Source organism: Athene cunicularia (assembly GCF_003259725.1).
Source record: "Athene cunicularia isolate RWA chromosome 2 unlocalized genomic scaffold, athCun1 chr2_part1, whole genome shotgun sequence".
Taxonomy (NCBI): Eukaryota; Metazoa; Chordata; class Aves; order Strigiformes; family Strigidae; genus Athene; species Athene cunicularia.
In genome coordinates, this window is record NW_020799095.1 from 85258257 (window position 1) to 85276049 (window position 17793).

The 17793-nt window shown below is 38.2% G+C and overlaps 1 long non-coding RNA gene across 1 annotated transcript in view; it reads left to right on the top strand.

The window, feature by feature from the left end:
* Positions 1-16172, top strand: part of LOC113477401 — a 135639-nt gene extending 119467 nt beyond the window's left edge. The window contains exon 3 of the long non-coding RNA XR_003397893.1: positions 16091-16172. This is a non-coding gene — a long non-coding RNA (uncharacterized LOC113477401). The remainder of the gene's footprint in view (positions 1-16090) is intronic.
* Positions 16173-17793: the final 1621 nt, after the last annotated feature.

The following is a 17793-nucleotide window of genomic DNA, read 5'->3' on the forward strand; positions in this document are numbered from 1 at the left end:
TGAGGTACCTTTTTAAAAATAAAATAAAACACTCTTAACACAAGAAGAGCTTTTTATGTTTCCCTGGTGTGAAAATTATTAGCAGCTACAGGCAGTCCCCATCTGGGAATTTGGAGCCTACTGTCTGGTCTTTCAATCAGATTAGTTGGTGATACTAGAAGGAATGAATGATACTTGGAGGAACTGTGTGTAGCTTATGACAACAAAAGACTGAATTGGCAACATGTGGCTAACAGTTCACAGACATCTGGTATAAGCCATTTTCCTGAGGAATTAATTTTTGTTGTGTATTCCAAATCTTTTCTTTTCTAATGTAGGCACTTGCAGGAAATTAGATGAAGAAAAAATTAATACTGTATGAAAGTTTAAACTTTAACTTGATAGGAAAGAAAAAATGCTAGTTTTAGCCTTTTTAATTTTTCTTTGTAATGTCTTAAGAAGGGCTGATGAGCTATTGGTTCTGGGATTTTTTGGCGGGAGGCAGAGATGAGAAGGATTAGGTTTTTTCCTGCTCTATTTTTATCCTTAAAAGTATTTGGGATGCTGTGGCATGATTAACTGATGTGATCCAGCAGCTTCATGTTGCTCCTGGGGAATGAAACAGCTGTAAGTCTGGTAAAAAAAAAAAGAATTCTGGTGGACGATTTTCCCTTGGTAGTGGATTTCTCCAGCGGTGTGGAGCTGGCACAGCATTTCCAGTTCTGTCTCCTTTCTAGCCGGGGCTTGAAGAAATAAAGGAGGACAGAGAGAATGCAGGTGCCACTGTATCTTTTTCAGGCATTGACTATTGTAATTTGTGAAGAAAGTTGTAAATTGTAGTACATTGAATGGGCAGAGAATTTAACTTTTCTCCTTTGTTTTAGTAGTGCTTTTCCTAGGAGGACATAGGGAAGTGATATGGGAGGCTGGGACTTTTCCAATCTGTAACTGAAGGGATGGGAAAGTTAAATATTTAACAACAGAATTTTCTTTTATGTACCAGTAGTAGACCTGTTCTGACTGAGAAATTGTGTTCAGTTTGTATGTAGCTCAAAAATTGCTGCTTCAGTTTCAGATGTAAAAACCAGCTTGTTTGTTGACAGGTTGTTTGGACTTTAAAATCATCATATGGTCTTGTAAGAAATAATTCCATTTGTTACATATTTTACCTCCAATATTGATTGTTCAACAAACACACACATAAATGAGAGAGAGATATGTTTGAAACAGCCTGGATAATATATTAGGATCTATCCCCATGTTCCTTTTTGGCAGCAGTTGTGCTGGCCCAAGAAGTTATCCCCAGCAGGCTATCCCTGCTGTCTGCTTGAGTTCACCATCTTCTGTGATCTACTGGTTGAGCACTGCATGCCTGCTCACTGACTTGTTCTTTAATTAAAATTATATGGGCTGTGCTAAACAGTAGCCTTGAGATCAAGATTTTTGCTATTGAGCACATTTGACTCATGCAGTCACTCACGCAAATGTTTTATGTGGCAGAGAGAAGGCAGTGATGTCTGAGCATGTCTGTACACTCAGATGTAGTCCAGGTCTATCTATGCTTGTGTTTCTATTAGCTAGCTTGTGTCTCACCCATGTAGATGTGAGTGTCACTGTGCTTATGTCCAGCTATATTTATCTTCTGTCCAGCAACACTTACTAGTAGAGATATAGTGTCACAGCTACCCAGCTTCACAGAATCACAGAATCGTCTAGGTTGGAAAAGACCTTGAAGATCATCCAGTCCAACCATTAACCTAACACTGACAGTTCCCAAATACACCAGATCCCTCAGCGCTATGTCAACCCGACTCTGAAACACCTCCAGGGATGGGGACTCCACCACCTCCCTGGGCAGCTCATTCCAACACCCAACAACCCATTCTGTAAAGAAATGCTTCCTAATATCCAGTCTAAACCTTCCCTGGTGCAACTTGAGGCCATTCCCTCTTGTCCTATCACTTGTTACTTGGTTAAAGAGACTCATCTCCAGCTCTCTGCACCCTCCTTTCAGGTAGCTGCAGAGGGCGATGAGGTCTCCCCTCAGGCTCCTCTTCTCCAGACTAAACACCCCCAGTTCCCTCAGCCTCTCCCCGTACAACCTGCACCAGCTTCGTTGCCCTTCTCTGGATACGCTCGAGTCATTCAATGTCCTTTGTGTAGTGAGGGGCCCAAAACTGAACACAGGAATTGAGGGGCGGCCTCACCAGTGCCGAGTACAGGGGTCAGATCCCTTCCCTGTCCCTGCTGGCCACGCTATTGCTGACACAAGCCAGGATGCCATTGGCCTTCTTGGCCCCCTGGGCACACTGCTGGCTCCTGTTCAGCCGGCTGTCAATCAACACCCCCAGGTCCCTCTCTGACTGGCAGCTCTTCAGCCACTCCTCCCCAAGCCTGTAGCGCTGCTGGGGGTTGTTGTGGCCCAAGTACAGCAACTTCCCTGGGTCTTTTTTGTAACTTCTTTTAGCAAGTGACCACTCATCAGGGAAGGAGCTAGGGGTTTGCATGGGCCACCTACGAGTTATATGTGCAGCTTCCATTTGGAGTGCAGCCTGGTGTTTGTTTTGTCCATGCTGTTACTTAAGTTTCTAAATCATTCTGTTGCTTTCCTGATAAAAGTGGTTCTCCCTTGATGTGTATCCAGAATTACAAAGTTCCCATTCAAACATATGGTGTTATAGCTCTTTTTAATCCTTCTTGGTGTTTAATACAGCATTCACTTAGCAACTTATGTTATGTCTTTGAAGGATCAAGGTGTCACTGCCTGTCCCATTGTTCCACTCTGAAATGAATAGGTTAGGCTCCTAACTGGTGATGTTTCATTTGAAGAAATATTGGGTAGGAGCCAGTTGTCCAAACATGAACTTTCATTGCCAGTTCTGACGTCTTCAACAGCTGACTTCCAGCTGGTCTCCAGAGGGGTATAGATTTCTTCCAGTCCCTGGGACATACGAGCCATGCTGATGTCTTGGGTATCGAAAATGAAATAGCACTTGTTGCCACTGTTTAGCAGCAGACATTCACCCATAATGTTAGTGACTTCAAGGTAGCTGCTAAGTCTCAATGTTCAGTAAATTGGATGTTCATTGAACAAGGGAAATGATTTTAGGAAGATCAGATCAAAAGTCTGAAACTGTATTTATGTTTGTTTGAATGGCAGTGTAGGAATGAACTAAATGTAGAAAGTCAAGAATAAAGCAAAAAAGTAAAAATTGAAATGGGCAAAGAATTTAAGTAAAATGTTGAAGGAAATTTAAAAGATAATTCATAAACTTCAAGGGAAAAGCCTACTTTTTCCTGCAGGATTTCTATTAGCAATCAACAAAATTATTAATTATTGAAGACTTAAATTCTGAAACTTAAAAACTGTCTTTAATAAGAAAAATAAAAAAATATTGCATCCCCAGAGATTTGTGTAATGTTAGGTTTATATTATTCAGAGAAAAACATAATTAAAATTACCTAAACATGCAGAAGATAGACTGGACAATTTTAATTGACCTTTTCTATCTCTTAATTCCATAGCCTTATGACCAGAAAATAATTGATAAAGGACAAGAAAATGCCAGGAAGTATATGCATGTGTAATCTGCTGATCTGGATAGTCATCTTAAGGAGTTAGCAGATAAAAGCTATCACATCACTGACAGTTATTTGGGAAGCCCTGGGGACTGCAGATACACTGCCTTTGTTTTCAGTGCAGTGTGAGTCTTTAGGAAAATGCCATCCCAAGGAAGTTCATCAGTGGTGTGGAAAACACTGATCCTTGCTCAGGTACAACAAGCTCTTCAGGCATCTCTGGTTTCCACAGATGGTCCATTACAGAGGATGTAGCTGGCTTGAAACCTGTGCTGCTGAATAGAGCCACCCCTCTTCATGCCTTCCACACCCCTTGACTCCTGCTTGGTTTAGACAAGGACACCACTGTTTGCTGGCAATTACACAAGCGGAGGATGCCCACAGGAATGAGAATGATCTCTTTCATGGGAGGCAGGGACTTGCAATGGTGGAAACTGCCAAGAGCATGGATGCAAGGTACTAGTGGTCTGCTGTAAGTTTAAAAGCCTGCACTGGCAGAGAGATGGTCTGGGGAGATGAAGGTGTTTCTGCCATGGACTTCAGGGATTCTGAGAGCCGTGAGGTAATGTTTACAGTGGTAAATTGACTGGAGGCAATACTGAAGTGAAACATGAAAACATGTAATTGCCAGGGTCAGAGAACACAAAGGCCTCTTTTGCAGCTTCCTGGCTAATGATACTGTGCAGCTCCAGATATTGCAGGCACATGTGTGTAGCTCCTTCAGAATACTCACTGGCATCTTATGACCTCTTTTGCAGTGATTTCATATTTTTCACTTTGAAGTTGCATTTCTTGATGCTTCTTTAATAGCTGGCAGCTGCGAGTTCCCAGACCAATCCTGTATTGCTACTGTCATATCTTCATGGTAGAAGAAATTTCAGATCAGCTCCCTGCAGATGTTTACCAGGTCTGCAGTCTCTACCAGTCCACAGGCTCCATAGGTTTACTATTTGACGTGGCTGATACTTTTTTTTTTTTTTTAATAGCAAACGAATTGTAATAGTAAACTCATCAGAAGGTTGCTTTGCAGCTCAACAAACTGGGATTTTACACTATGCCATTAAGAGGATATTCTGTTTTGACAAGGTATTTTTGAGTTTATAAAGGTGCAAGCACAGTGCTGAAGGACTGTCTTAGGTAGAGGATTCTAATGTGACATGGTTCATAATAATATTGTCTGTGTCTCTTAGGTATCTCTGTCTCTCAGGGGAAGTGTTTATTTTGCTCCACACTAAAGTTCAGTAACAAATTATTATGTATGTGTTGAATTTGGCTATGGGATTAGGCAATTCCAGCAAACCAGGGAGTAAACCAAACTGACAGACTTTAAATTTACCTGTGAACTTGGGTCTATTTCTGAATAAATGAAAAGGGCAGCAGTTCCCCTGTTCCACAATGTGTTCTGACTTACATGGAAGTAGAATTACAGTGAAGAAATTAAATTCTCTCCTTTGACAATCAATTAAGAATGCCAATTAGCTCCATCTTTTACAAAAGATGAGCACCAGAATATAGTGATGTGATGATGAGTTATGAAAGTGATAAATTCTATGTTTATACATAAAAATGTTTCTCAGGCAATTTAAAAGTATGCTCCATCACAGGTCTGCATTATGATGCATGATTTTTATGGTTATAGTACATTTTTAGTTTTGTGGAGTTAATCTTTAATTACTGTTTTCTGCAGAAAACAATTACCTGGAAATGCCAAGCAACATTCTTTCTAAGTATTCTAATTTTATGGAAGCCCTTATAAAATGTTTTTGAGAACAATTGTGAGTTAATAATTTAATAGGAAAGGTGCATAACTTTATCAGACATAAATAACTTCAGCAGTGGTGTGTAAATGTGCACTTGCAACTAGGCTGATCAATGTCAGTTATTAATGAGCATATATAGAGCAAACTGCTTCTGTGTCTTTGTTTAATATGGCCATAGAGAGCAAAAGTAGCTAAAACTAAAACTGCCCCCCCCCCCCCTGAATATTGATTTTTTTTTTCCCCATTTGAATAAGGAAATAGGATGAAAAGAAAAATGTCACTACCTAGCCAGTTCAGTTTGTCTACTAATAAATGCTTTCCACTTTTCTTAGAAGAAATTTTATGAAGTGATAACATTACTTAGTTACTCTTATCACCTTTCCATCTCCTCTTTTCATGTCTCTTTTTTTGCTTTAGTGTCCTACTGTACTTCACAGTCTATGTGCTTTTAGGTGCCAATGATATATGTGTGTGTGAACAGTGTCTCACAGAGTGAGTCAAGAGTTTATGTCTACTGGACAGTGGCATCAGAAACAGGCAAATGTTTTATCCTAAGGGGGGAAAAAAAAAGTCTGTCCCAGAGCTTGAAATATTTTTTTTCTTATTATATTCTGTGTGGTTACCCAGGTCTTCATTTTCTGATTTCACAAGATGTCCTAAAAATTCCTTTTGTTCCCACCAAGTAAGACAAATAGGTCATCACATTCTTTGAAAAAGCTCGGTATAACTGTAAGGATGTGAACTGTCCAGGGATGATAAGCACATCAGCACTAATCTCATCCTTGTCTGTGTTGTGCCTATATGATGTGCTTACCTGTCTCACGGATTCCTCTCTTTTCATGTGTGTGTGTGTGTGTGTGTGTGTGTGTGTGTGTGCTGTGTGTGTTAAGTGCATGGGTGAGCTACCTATTTCCCTTTCACTGTGTGGAGTTATCTCAGCAGAATAGTACAGGCTCCGAGGGTCAGTTCCCTTTCCTAAACTAATGAAAACAATTGCTACATTATTATCTGTCAGACTAAAGTTATTAAGAATCAGCTTTAGGATGAGGAAGGTACAAACTATAATGTGCTTAAATGAGATAAAATTGCAACTACAACTTAATAAAATTCTCATGTTTTGAATAGTCCCTGGCCTGAGAGCATAACACAACAATTAAGCGCTAGAGTCACTTTGGCCAAATCATATGCAACTAACTAGACACAAAGCATTTCAACAGAACATTAATAAGACCTTAGTACTAACAAGTACTAAGGTTAGTACTTCAATAGAACGGAAAGAGCTCATGGTGATATAAATACAGATAGTAACAGGATACAGATCATATAATTAAAAAAAAAAATCCATGCCTTCGGAAGTCTAAGCCATCAATACAAATGCTGTGTATACTCACCAAAAGCTTGTGCAAAAGATGGTTGCAGCAGCTCCAACTAGGGGAAGCAGGAAGGGGGTGTTCAACAATCTGGAGAGAAATGAAAACTTCATAGCTGAATTTATTTGTTTATTTATTTTCATATATTTGGAAAAAAACAGTTGAATGAATGATCAACTTCGTGCCCTTCATTCAGATCACTAGATAGAATTTCCCTTCATTCCTTGTTTCTGAAGCAAAGTTTTGTGTTTTAAGTCTTACACTATTAAAAAAAAAAGAAAAAAGTCTGCTTGAAAAATAGAGGTCAATGTCATTTGTTGCAACTCTAAATTTTCAATAAATAAATTAAAAAATAAAATGTTTGGAAGCTATCAAGAATCCAGAAATATCAACAATGTGATTTGGACTGTGGTTAAGTTTTGCACAGTTCATAAAAACTCTGAGAAATAGACTGTAACTTTTTTGTTTCAAAATCTAAATGTTTCCTACAAAAAAAAAGATCATTTTTAGTATTGTCATTTAAAAATTAGGTGATAAGAAGAAATACTCCGGAAAAAAAAGTCACTATTTAATATGTTACATCTGGACTTTAATGAAATATTAATGCTAAGTTATGATAAGAAAAGTACCTCTTTCCTGTCTTTTATCTAAATTGTTTAATATTTAATACTTTATAATAGAAAGATAGAGTAGACCAAAGTAGAGTTTGATAATGTTTTATTATGCATGATTTTATTACCAGATAAGAGTATTTAAAAATGCTTAGACTATTATAGGATCAGATACAGAATATTTAAAGCTATGTAATGCATTCTGTAACAGATCCAGAAATCCAAGATGTTCCTTTCCAAAAGAGACTGTAAATATAAACCTGAAATTCAGAAACATCTACATAGATATTCCTTATGGGTTCCTGCCAACCTGTTATATTAAATGACTCTATTTCTTTGTTCCATAAATATAGCAAGGTTGGTTGGCTGGTGTTTTTTTGTTAGTAAAGGTGGTACACTGAATGGTAAGTCAGAAATAGCATAAAAATGTCTAAGTTAAACCTTATCAAAATGTTAGAAGAACACAATATCTGAAACCTGATGAAGTGTATGATTGACAGCTGCATAGAGGCAGCTTTACATATGAAGTGATCCTACTAACCGCGTCTGGCAAGTGAAGGGAGTAATCAGATCCTGCGACAAAAAGTATATTTAGTGGGTGCTATCTAATTTCATTTAACTGATGCATCTCCTTGGACTCTGCTGCCTTTATTCTTCATCGCAAAACAAAGCCAGATAACTACTAACCAAGGACAAGTACTAAAATGTCATAAGAGGCACAGAGAGGTTACATAGACATTATTTTCCAAATCAAAATGGATATTAGAGATATTTAAAAATACTGAGAGAGAATACATATTAGAAAAGAACTTGGAAATACATGAAGTGGCCACAGGCATACTCCAAGGAAACAGAAAGGTTCTTCTGAATCAGATCGCTAAATGGAATTTTGCCGTCCAATGCTTGGCAGTTGCAATTTCAACATATTTTAAGTACTCTGACATAATGTCATGTAACAGTAGTTTGACACAGGATCTTTGCCTCTGCAGATTTGTGAACTTTTAAGTTCTTGGAATAGGAATTGGAAGTAACCATGCAAAACCAAGTTGTAATCATGTGAAAGCAAATTTGCGACAAACCAGTGATGTCATTGTCTCCTTTGAAATGGTGGAGAGTACCTAACTCGCATTCAGTTTGGACACTGCAGATCTCTGATGGAAGCAAGCATTTGTTTCACTTGGTTCACATCTACCTTTCCATTGTCTCACTGTATTTCTCTGTATATCTAATTCCTCTATTTTCTGCTGCTGAGTCTTAGATTGTAACCTCTTGGGAACAAGGAACTTCTTGTTCTGCGTTTAGTCTCTGTTTGAGGCACATCAGCAACAGCTGGCATAATATAAGACTTGACAGTGATTTGGGCTTAAAACCTGAGCAATTCCTGCTTTAAGTGAATCTTTGGAGTTGAAAAGTGTGCTCTGTGCTTGCAGGCAAGTCAAATCTCTAAACAGAGTCATTGCGATATCCAGAGATAGACAAAAGTACAACTCAGGTAACACTTCAAAAGTGTGATTTTTCTGTTACCCCCCAAAAATGTTGCGAATCTAAAACTGAATTGGGGAAAGCATCTTTTTTTCTATTACCTACATGAATAAAATTACATGATAGAACTGCTTTTATACAGGGATTTTATTAACTCTACTGACAAATAGATTATTTCAAGTTATTGTTTCCTCAAAAGTACCTATTCGTTAAACAATTAAGCCCAGTTACCTGTATGCTTTGTTAAAGGACAGATTTACACCACCAAATAATATATTTGATAGATAAGTGCCTAGTGAGATTTTTCAGAAGTGCTAAAACGGTGTGCTTGAAACATCTTGAGTCATCTGGATAACCTTACCGTACAACCAGAAGTGAATAGGTAATTGAGAGCAGAGTTAGAGAACTCAAGACTCTAAGCTTAATAGTATTTTAAGAGAAAATTTTACTTATGTAGTGATAAGGACAGCTAAAAAAATCCACCATCTTCCAGGGATTAGCATTAAATTCTGTGAGCGAGCCTAGAATTTCTGTTTTGTGATCAAAAGAAAATGACAACTTCTTTAGATAAAGGGAGGAAGAAGCTTTGAGCTATTTCCTAAGTTAATATTTCTGCCCTTATTTTAAAAATTTGGTCTCGGCAGTGTAAGATCTTACTCTGTGGGCAGCTTTAAGCTCCCTGATGAGTCAGAAACATCTAGGTGTGCTCTGAGCATGCCTGATCAGCTCCTGGAACTACCTTATGTTTAACAAGGAGAAAAAAAAATCCCACCCTTATGCTGGCATTAATTTTTGCTATGCCTGATGAGTAATAAAGAGCCTTTCTCAGAAGAAGAGGGTCTGAGTTGCTCTCAGACTGGGGGAGTCTGAATTCACATGTGAGACTGCTACTGATTTTAATGGTCCAAAATACTCACTTAAATGTATTATACACTCACAAATAAAAGTATTTCTAAACGGGTGGTAGGTGCTTCCCCCCCCACCCCCCCCAGTGCCTCATAGTCAAGAATTCTCATTAAAATAGTCTTGACTTGCCTACTAAAACAAGATTCAGAAATCCTTAAGAAACAGCAGTTTATGATGCTAAAATCCCAGACCCCAGAACTTCACTGTAAAGAAACAGGCGAAGGAGGAAAGGAAAATCATTGCTTCCTTGCAGCAGCTTCAGTGTTGGTCATTCAGCAGTCAATAATGAAATGGGTAGCACCCTCAATTGCACATATTTCACTCTTAGTGTAAGCTTTGTTGTCCTTCTTGGGGATTAATAGTTGTATGAAGTGGCTTCTTCAGCAGTCAAGTGCTTTTTCACATGAACCTTTCCTCTGCTGCCTTCTGGGAGTTAAATGTACTGGCTGATGGGCTTAAGTCTTCTGGAGCTGGGCACAGAAAAAGAATGTCCCACTAAAGGCTAAAATCCTTAATTTACTCTATATCTTTTATACACAGTTTTCCTGGTGTATAGATCCAAGATTAATGACTTTCTGGATATTTGACCACTCTCAAGATTGTATGGTTAGTCCTACTATAACAAATCCTACTTGAAACAATAGTAGAATAAAACAGGACGTAACATTTTGAAAGATTAAATATTTATCTTCTCATGGAAATAAAGACAGGTATGTAAAACATTGAATGGCTATGACTGAAACAAAGACTAGCACTCTACTATGTATGCTTTCACCTCCTTGGTTCAGTATCATCAATTGTGGGCTGGGATTTTAAAAAAAAGAATGGAAGATTTTTGACATTCATATTATAGGTAACATATTTTTTAGCTATAAACTGTGGCGTACTAGAACACTAAAAAATTTTGCATCATTTTTTTCTTTTATAAATACTGAATTCAGTGATATGCTGACAAAATGGCTAATGTGATCCTTAGGTAGCACAGAGGATCAATGAGTAGGTGATTTTTACCTCTTTAAACCAAGTCAGTGAGACAGATATTGAGAAGCTAAATATGGCTCTGTTCCCCACTGTTTGGCTGTGGTCATATTTTAAAAGCAGGACCAGTGTGTAAATGAGCTGCAAAAATGATGTAAAGGCCTTTGAAGGGCAGATTTAGAAACCTCCAGCTGTTCAGCTGAGAGAAGGAAAAACAAAAGGTTGTGGTAACTTGATTACTGCATGTAAGTATTTCTGAGGTGAAAAAAAATGCTGGCTGTTGAAGAGATCTTCATTCTGGCTGGAAAGGCATAATGAGAGTGACTCCCTGGGAGCTGCCGCCACACAGCGAGAGCAGGCAAGCACTGAAATGTGCTACAGGGTGAATGAGGGTTCTTCACCTGAGACATCTTGGCAAGACCTATGGCAAACGTTTCTGTAGTTGTTGGACAAATGTTACTTTAGCCAAGTTGAAGTTTTTCAGTGAAGCACAGGATAGCTGGAAGATATACATAATGTATGTTACAGCAAGTCGGATTGAGTGGTTGAAGGATCCCTTCAGGACTTCTCTGATTATTTTCCTTTAAGAACAGCCTTCTCCTTAAGTTATAAATTTTAGCCTTCGCCCTTGGTCCTCAAAAGACAGCCATAGACCCTGGTTCTATTTCTGCCTTTACCTTACATCAGTAGTGTAAGAAGTGGAGACTATTGCCTTTATATCCAGGATACCATATTTCTGTATGTTTTTGTGGGTATGTTTTCCTAAAACACCCCTCTGAGATCAGTGTTCCTATAATTTGCTCTTTGGACTGTGAAAGAAAGATCATGTCACTTGGGAAACTTTTTTTTATATTACTGTTTACTGCTTTTACAATATAGAATGTTTTTCAGGGAAAAGGACCTGCTTTTGTTTAGCAGGCTCTGCTGAGATATCTTTCTCTTATTAAGATAATCCCATATATACTGCTGTTCTTTTGCTCCTTAGTTTTCTAAAGAAATGAAATGAAAAAAATTGAATATGTTTTTATTGGTTAGGCTGTCATATTTAATGGTTAAGAGATTTAGAATAATGGAGAGCAATTGTCTTACAAATGTGGCAACAGTTTTCTAATTTCTAGTTTGGATAGTTTGGAGTGAAAGAGAAGCCCTGCTCAGAGAGAGAGAGAGCTTGTGGGATTTAAGAAAGTCTAATGTGGTGATTTTTTTTTTTTATTTTTTTTTTTTTTAAAAAAAAAGAACATAGCTGCAGAGAAAAATGTCCAGAACAGCACTATCAGGAATGTCTGCCAGTGAGAAGAGACCATCTGCTTGCTTTCACCCAGTTGTTGAGTCTTCTGGAGGAAAAAGAAATCTCATCTGTGTAGGGCAAAATGACTGAACCTGGAACCTAAAATTGTGAGCCTTTCATTAAGGGGTCACCTCTAAAGGATGAGCAGATGCTGTGCACCGTGCACATGGCAGAAGTCATGAAAGTCTCTCATAGACTTTCAGCAGTAACTATTGCATCTTACAACTGTGGAGAACAAAAGGAATGTATGAAATAAATGCATAATTGCCATGTATTACCAAACTCTATTGTCTTTGTCAATCACTGCTGCTGTGATTGCTGGTAGATGACAGTGATACAGTCTTTTCCCTGTCAGCATGCCTTCTGTCCCCTTACAGTTGACTTTCTCCAAACCCTGACTCCTGACCTTTCACCTCAGTCCATGGTTAGTGCAGATGATGGATGAGCCTTGTTAGGCTCATAAGATGTGCTGGTGTGAAGGAAAAATGCCAGCGGGCATGTTGTGCTTGACTTACATTTTCATAAGAATAACTTGACTTTAAAGCAAATAGCTACACAGGCTGAGCAAGATAAATTTGTCATTAATGTTTTGGTCCTCTGCTGGTCAGTGTTGAATACTGATGTCATATTGGCAGATAGAGAGAAGTGAGGAAAACAGAAGACTCTGAAGGAGAGATGATGAAGGACCAGTTGGAGCTGTTAAGGAACATGCACTCAGTTTTGCTGCCTGAGTCTGAGCTCAGGAAATACAGACCAGCCTGGTTCAGGAAGAGACTGAAGATTCTGTCCCTGGTGCAGTATTCTGTCTATAGCTGCCCATGTTGTGAATCACACACTTGAAATGGAAAAATTAAACATTAACATTATGAAATCAGTATGCTGTGATTTTTATTTTTTTTTTTTTTTTTTTAAATTTAGTTTGAACTTGTTTCTAGTAAGACAAGTGTGAACTTGTCAAAAATTTTGAAGCATATCTACTTGGTTGAGGCTTTTCTGAGTCTTTTAAGAACCATCAGGGATTTTTTTTTGTTTGTTATTTTGTTCAAAGATAATTATTTTACTGTTTTGTAGGAAAATAAAAAAAAAAAAGGAAGGTACTTCAATCATTAGATGACAGGGTGGGAAACAGATTACTCAGGAAAGAGTAGTAGGAAAGACAATTTCTAGCTAACATAGTAGATAAGACTTTTATTTAGGTCTGAGAAGTGTGGTTCCATGAGATGTTTTTTAAGTCTAGATGTTTTCATAAAGATACATAGATAAGTACAATGTTAGAGTGTGGAATTTTTCCAAGACTCCATAGGCTTAAACTGTGGGCTTGAATTCAGAAGTCCGGGTAGTGAATAGCCTGTACAGTAGCCACAGAAACAACTTTTTTATGTTTGTCAGGCCTTGTGAACAAGAACAAACCAGTGTATTTTGGGAAAAACATATTTTATGGCAAGCCTTGTTATTTCATGCTTGTTATCATCTATCAGATGTAGGTGTTTATTCAGGAAAGTCTTGCTCTGCCAATCCAGTGGCTTGCATTTCTCCTGTTCATAGTGCATTTAGCACTATCACCCTTTTTTCTAAATGTTCTAGTTGGTTTCAGAGCCTTTAAGTTGCTGAAAGATGGCTGCCTTAATAGTCCTCATTTTAACACAATTTTGTCTTGAAAAACAAAACAAACAGGAAAGACCCAGATTCTGCTTCTGAAATTTTGTTTACCACTGAACTACTTTTTCATGAAGAGATCATGGAAAGACAGCTGTTTTCATACTGTGCTGAGCAAACAAAATTAGCTGTAAGCTTTCTCAAATGTTGTCATTTTAATCAGCCCATTTCAAATTACATGCTGTTTCCCCATCATGAAGAGGTTCTAATTCAATGGTGTGACCAGTGGCTGCCCACACTATGTGAAGAATTCACAGCACAAGGGACTTCTTGGCTGTGCTGAAAACTCTACCTACAACTTTGGCTGTGATGCACTGCACTTTTCTTTAGTACCTAGAAGTATCCCTATAAGAAGAGAACCTCAGGCACCGGAGTGTTTTGCTGCATGGCTTATGGCATGGACATGTTTTTAAATTTGGGAAGCTTGCAAAGGGGGAACTACTGTCAGAAAAAGAGGGATTACTGAGTTCAGTACAGCCACTATTTGAATGGATTTGCTGAGTATTCAGAGAGAGAATATTGAATACCTGGGGATAAAATAAATTTTAACTATTTCTGTGCATTATGTTTCTGCATTTGGAATAATGATTTCAGAGACTGTAAAGACGGGCAAATAAAACAAAATCCCATCACAGAAGAGAATATACAAATAAAATTCAAGAATATTTGAAAGATCATAATTATTTTAGCATCTTGGCAACTGGTGAAGGGTAGGTGTTGGAAATCAAGACTCCTATTTACCTTTACAATGAGGTCCATAATTGGTCTGCTACTTATACTATACTTTCTTTCCTAAACAAGATTCTCATGACCATACCTTGAAGATGAGACAAGAAGTTTATTTTCTCTTTCAGCATTGCTTCTTATTCAATGGAAATAAAAGCATGGAAATCAAAGCAAGGCCAAGCACAGGAAAACAGTATGCCCAATTTAAAGAATATCAACAGTTGCTAAAGCGTAGAGTTTTTATAGTAGCTTGATTTGTGGTTCAGTATTAGGTCATACCTTGTGCATGTGCAATGGCATGTAGCCATTTATACGTCTAGTATCCTACTGACAATAGCATGAAATGAGCTGCAGTCTTGTGGATTGGTGAATTGACACCAGCGTATCTCCAGGCAATCATAGGTGCAACCTACAACCATGTGAGTAACAACCACTTGCAGCTCCAGAATTGCAAAGTATTGGAAGGGTTGAGTAAAAGAGCCACAAAAATAACTGTGTGCTGAAGAAAGTGAGTTATAATGAGATTTTGAGGAATTAAATCTATCCATTGTTCTAACAAGAAGATTTGAATGTGATGTGATTATAATGCCCAAATATCTTCATGTTGAGAAAATCATGTGCTCCATAATTTAAGAGATAAAAGATCAATGACAGGAAGTTAAAGGCATACAAATTTGAATAAGAAATTAGTACTAATTTTTAACAGTGAGGACACTGAAACATTAGCACAGATTACAAGTGAAGTTGATGATTTCTACACCTTATGAAGTCTTCAATTCAATGCTGAATGTTTTTCTAAAATAATTGATTTAGCCAGACAGGTTTTGGGAATACAAATAAGAGCAATGGCATGAAATTTAAGGACTTCTGTTACATGGGACACAATAATTGAAGTAATTGTCTTTCTGACCTTAGTTTCTCTGAATTTATTGAAGATAAGTGTTCGATAACAGATGAATTACGGTTCTGAACTGCTAGTTATTTCTATTCTTATACTTGGCATTTCACACAACTACTATTTTCTTATGATCCTTGGTGAGAGTATCAGAGTTTATGATGCCATCTAGTATACTTATTGTAATTGGTTATATTATTTTAATAATTTCTTTAGCAGAATAGAGTTTAAATGTCTTCTCTCTCCAATATGGTCTTGTCTTCTTGCCCTACCTTGACCAATCTCCTATTTTCCATGAGTGTAACATGGCCATTTCAGAAAGAAAGCTCCTCTAAGTCACTGAAGAGAAGCAAGATGCTCTGCTACCATCTGGGGAGGTAACTGCATGGTCACTGGTGATGACCAGAGAGTCACCTCCCTCAGGTGAGGAATGAAGCATCTTTTGTTCATTGGGCCAGAGGCGGTTTTCTTTTGCAGTGGACTTGACTCTTCTGCCTGACCCTACTAAGATGTTTTAATGTAAAATCAGTGTGAGGGGCAAACAGTAGCTGCTAAATACAGATTGTATAAATATTTCCTTTAAATTTTCTGGGTATGATAAAATACCATTCCTCTTCATGATAAACATCACTATGCACACATTCTAGCATTTTGTAGGTAGTGGGGTTGTTTTTCTCTTAATATTAGTGTGTTTGATTCTTTGGGTTTTGACATCTCTATTCTTTTGTCTGACAAATCTGTGCACTGACTTGTAAAAAAAAATCAATATTGTTTTCCCTGGCACTTTCTCTGCAGTTGAGTTGATTTATTATCACAGTTCCCTTTCCCCTCTTTTTATCAGTGTGTTTCTATTGCTTTAGGGTTGAGTACCTGATAACATCACAGGGTAGAAGACACACAGAGAGCTTCTGTGACCTTATCCCCGGTGTGATCTTGTCCAGTGTGACGGTGAGCCATGGCTATAAAGTGAACAATGATATTATCCAAGCTGTGTGATCAGATTTATGTTCTATTATGTTGGAAATAGAGATGAACTAGAACCAAGGAACAAAACTGATATTTATATTTAAACTGTACTGGTCCAGTATCTCAGTGGCTAAAGGGAAAGTAAACACCCACTGAGTAGAACTTAATTTGCCTGCAAAGTAGTATGCTGAAAGAGTCATACAGGCAACAGTCCTTTTTTAAACCAGGCATTAAGGTGAGCTGCTTGTTGCTCCTTAAAAATGTAGCTTTATTACTGTTGTTTCTGTTAGCCACTTATATCAAGGTAGTATTTAAGAACCTCAGTAACAGTTCAGAGCTATCTTGCCCTAGACACAGTATGGACACCTAAGAGAAGACAAAGTTTTCAGGCAGTATTTCAGAACAGATGCAATGGAAGGCTTCAACAGGTGAATGTGCTGTGAGCATGTTGACAAGCATGACTGCAGTAATGCAGAGGCCATGTGCACACAGGGGTGCCAGGGAAAATGAGTTAACTAAGTTTGTTAAACCTTGGCCTAACGTGGCTATAGCATTTTAGAGCCACTTGATTCTTGGAAAAGAGTATCTTCATATAATGACTTCTGCCTGTTGACTTTCTTTCTCTGCTAATCACTCAGTAATCTCAGACCACTCCTTGCCGTGCCACTGGGGACTGCCAATATCTGTAGTCATTATGAGAGAAATATGCTGGAAGATAGGCTGCAAAGCAGCATTTTGTGAGGGAGTTCTTCCTATTGGCAGGGAGCAGCAATGGGGAAATGACACCTGCTTGACAGAGGGAGGGTGTGTGTGTGCCTGCTTGGGGCTGCAAGGGTTGGGAGACCAAAGGGGGAACTTGACAGCAAAGTAAACTTGTACATCTGATAGCTAGAGCAAGGCAATAAGGTGAAGTATAATAAGAAAGGAAAATTAATGTGTTAACTCAGTGGAAAGATGCAAAAGTGTTAGCACTTAGATTATACAGTTAGAGAAATGAGGGAGGAGCACAGTTCTTATAGTTATTAGACTTAATGTTATTTGGAGGTCAGCCTCTGGCTAGACTACATCAGAGAAAATCATGCAAGCAAAAAATCTGAGAAAAGTTTGTTTGGAAACCATGCCCTTGCACTATTGCCCCTTCTTTTCTCTTCCCTTCTTTCCTCTGGGGACGCAGGAATATTTGGCAGCAGGACAGCGGAGTTGGCAATAGAAGGGGCAACAAGACATGGGGGATCAGCACTGCCAGTGTCCCCAGTGCTGCTGCTGTACTGTGGTATGTTCTGTAAAGATGTCAGAAGCCTCAAACTTCCTTCAGCTCTGGCTGGAAAAAGTACGTCTTGGTTGGGGTTTTTTTTGGTTTTGTTTTGTTTTTAGTTTTTGTTTTTTTTTTTTTCTCTCACTTTTTCCAGCAGTGTATCAGAGGGAGAAAAGGAGAAAGAAGATAGAGCTTAGTAGCTTTGGTCTTTTCTCCTGTTTTCTTCTCCTGGAGAGAAAGAAAATGTCTGCTCCCCCATCTTCCGCTCTCCTCATCAGCTGTAGGTCTGTAGTAGCTGCAGGTGGTTCAAAGCTGGAACAGGAACAGATTAGAGGTGAGAGA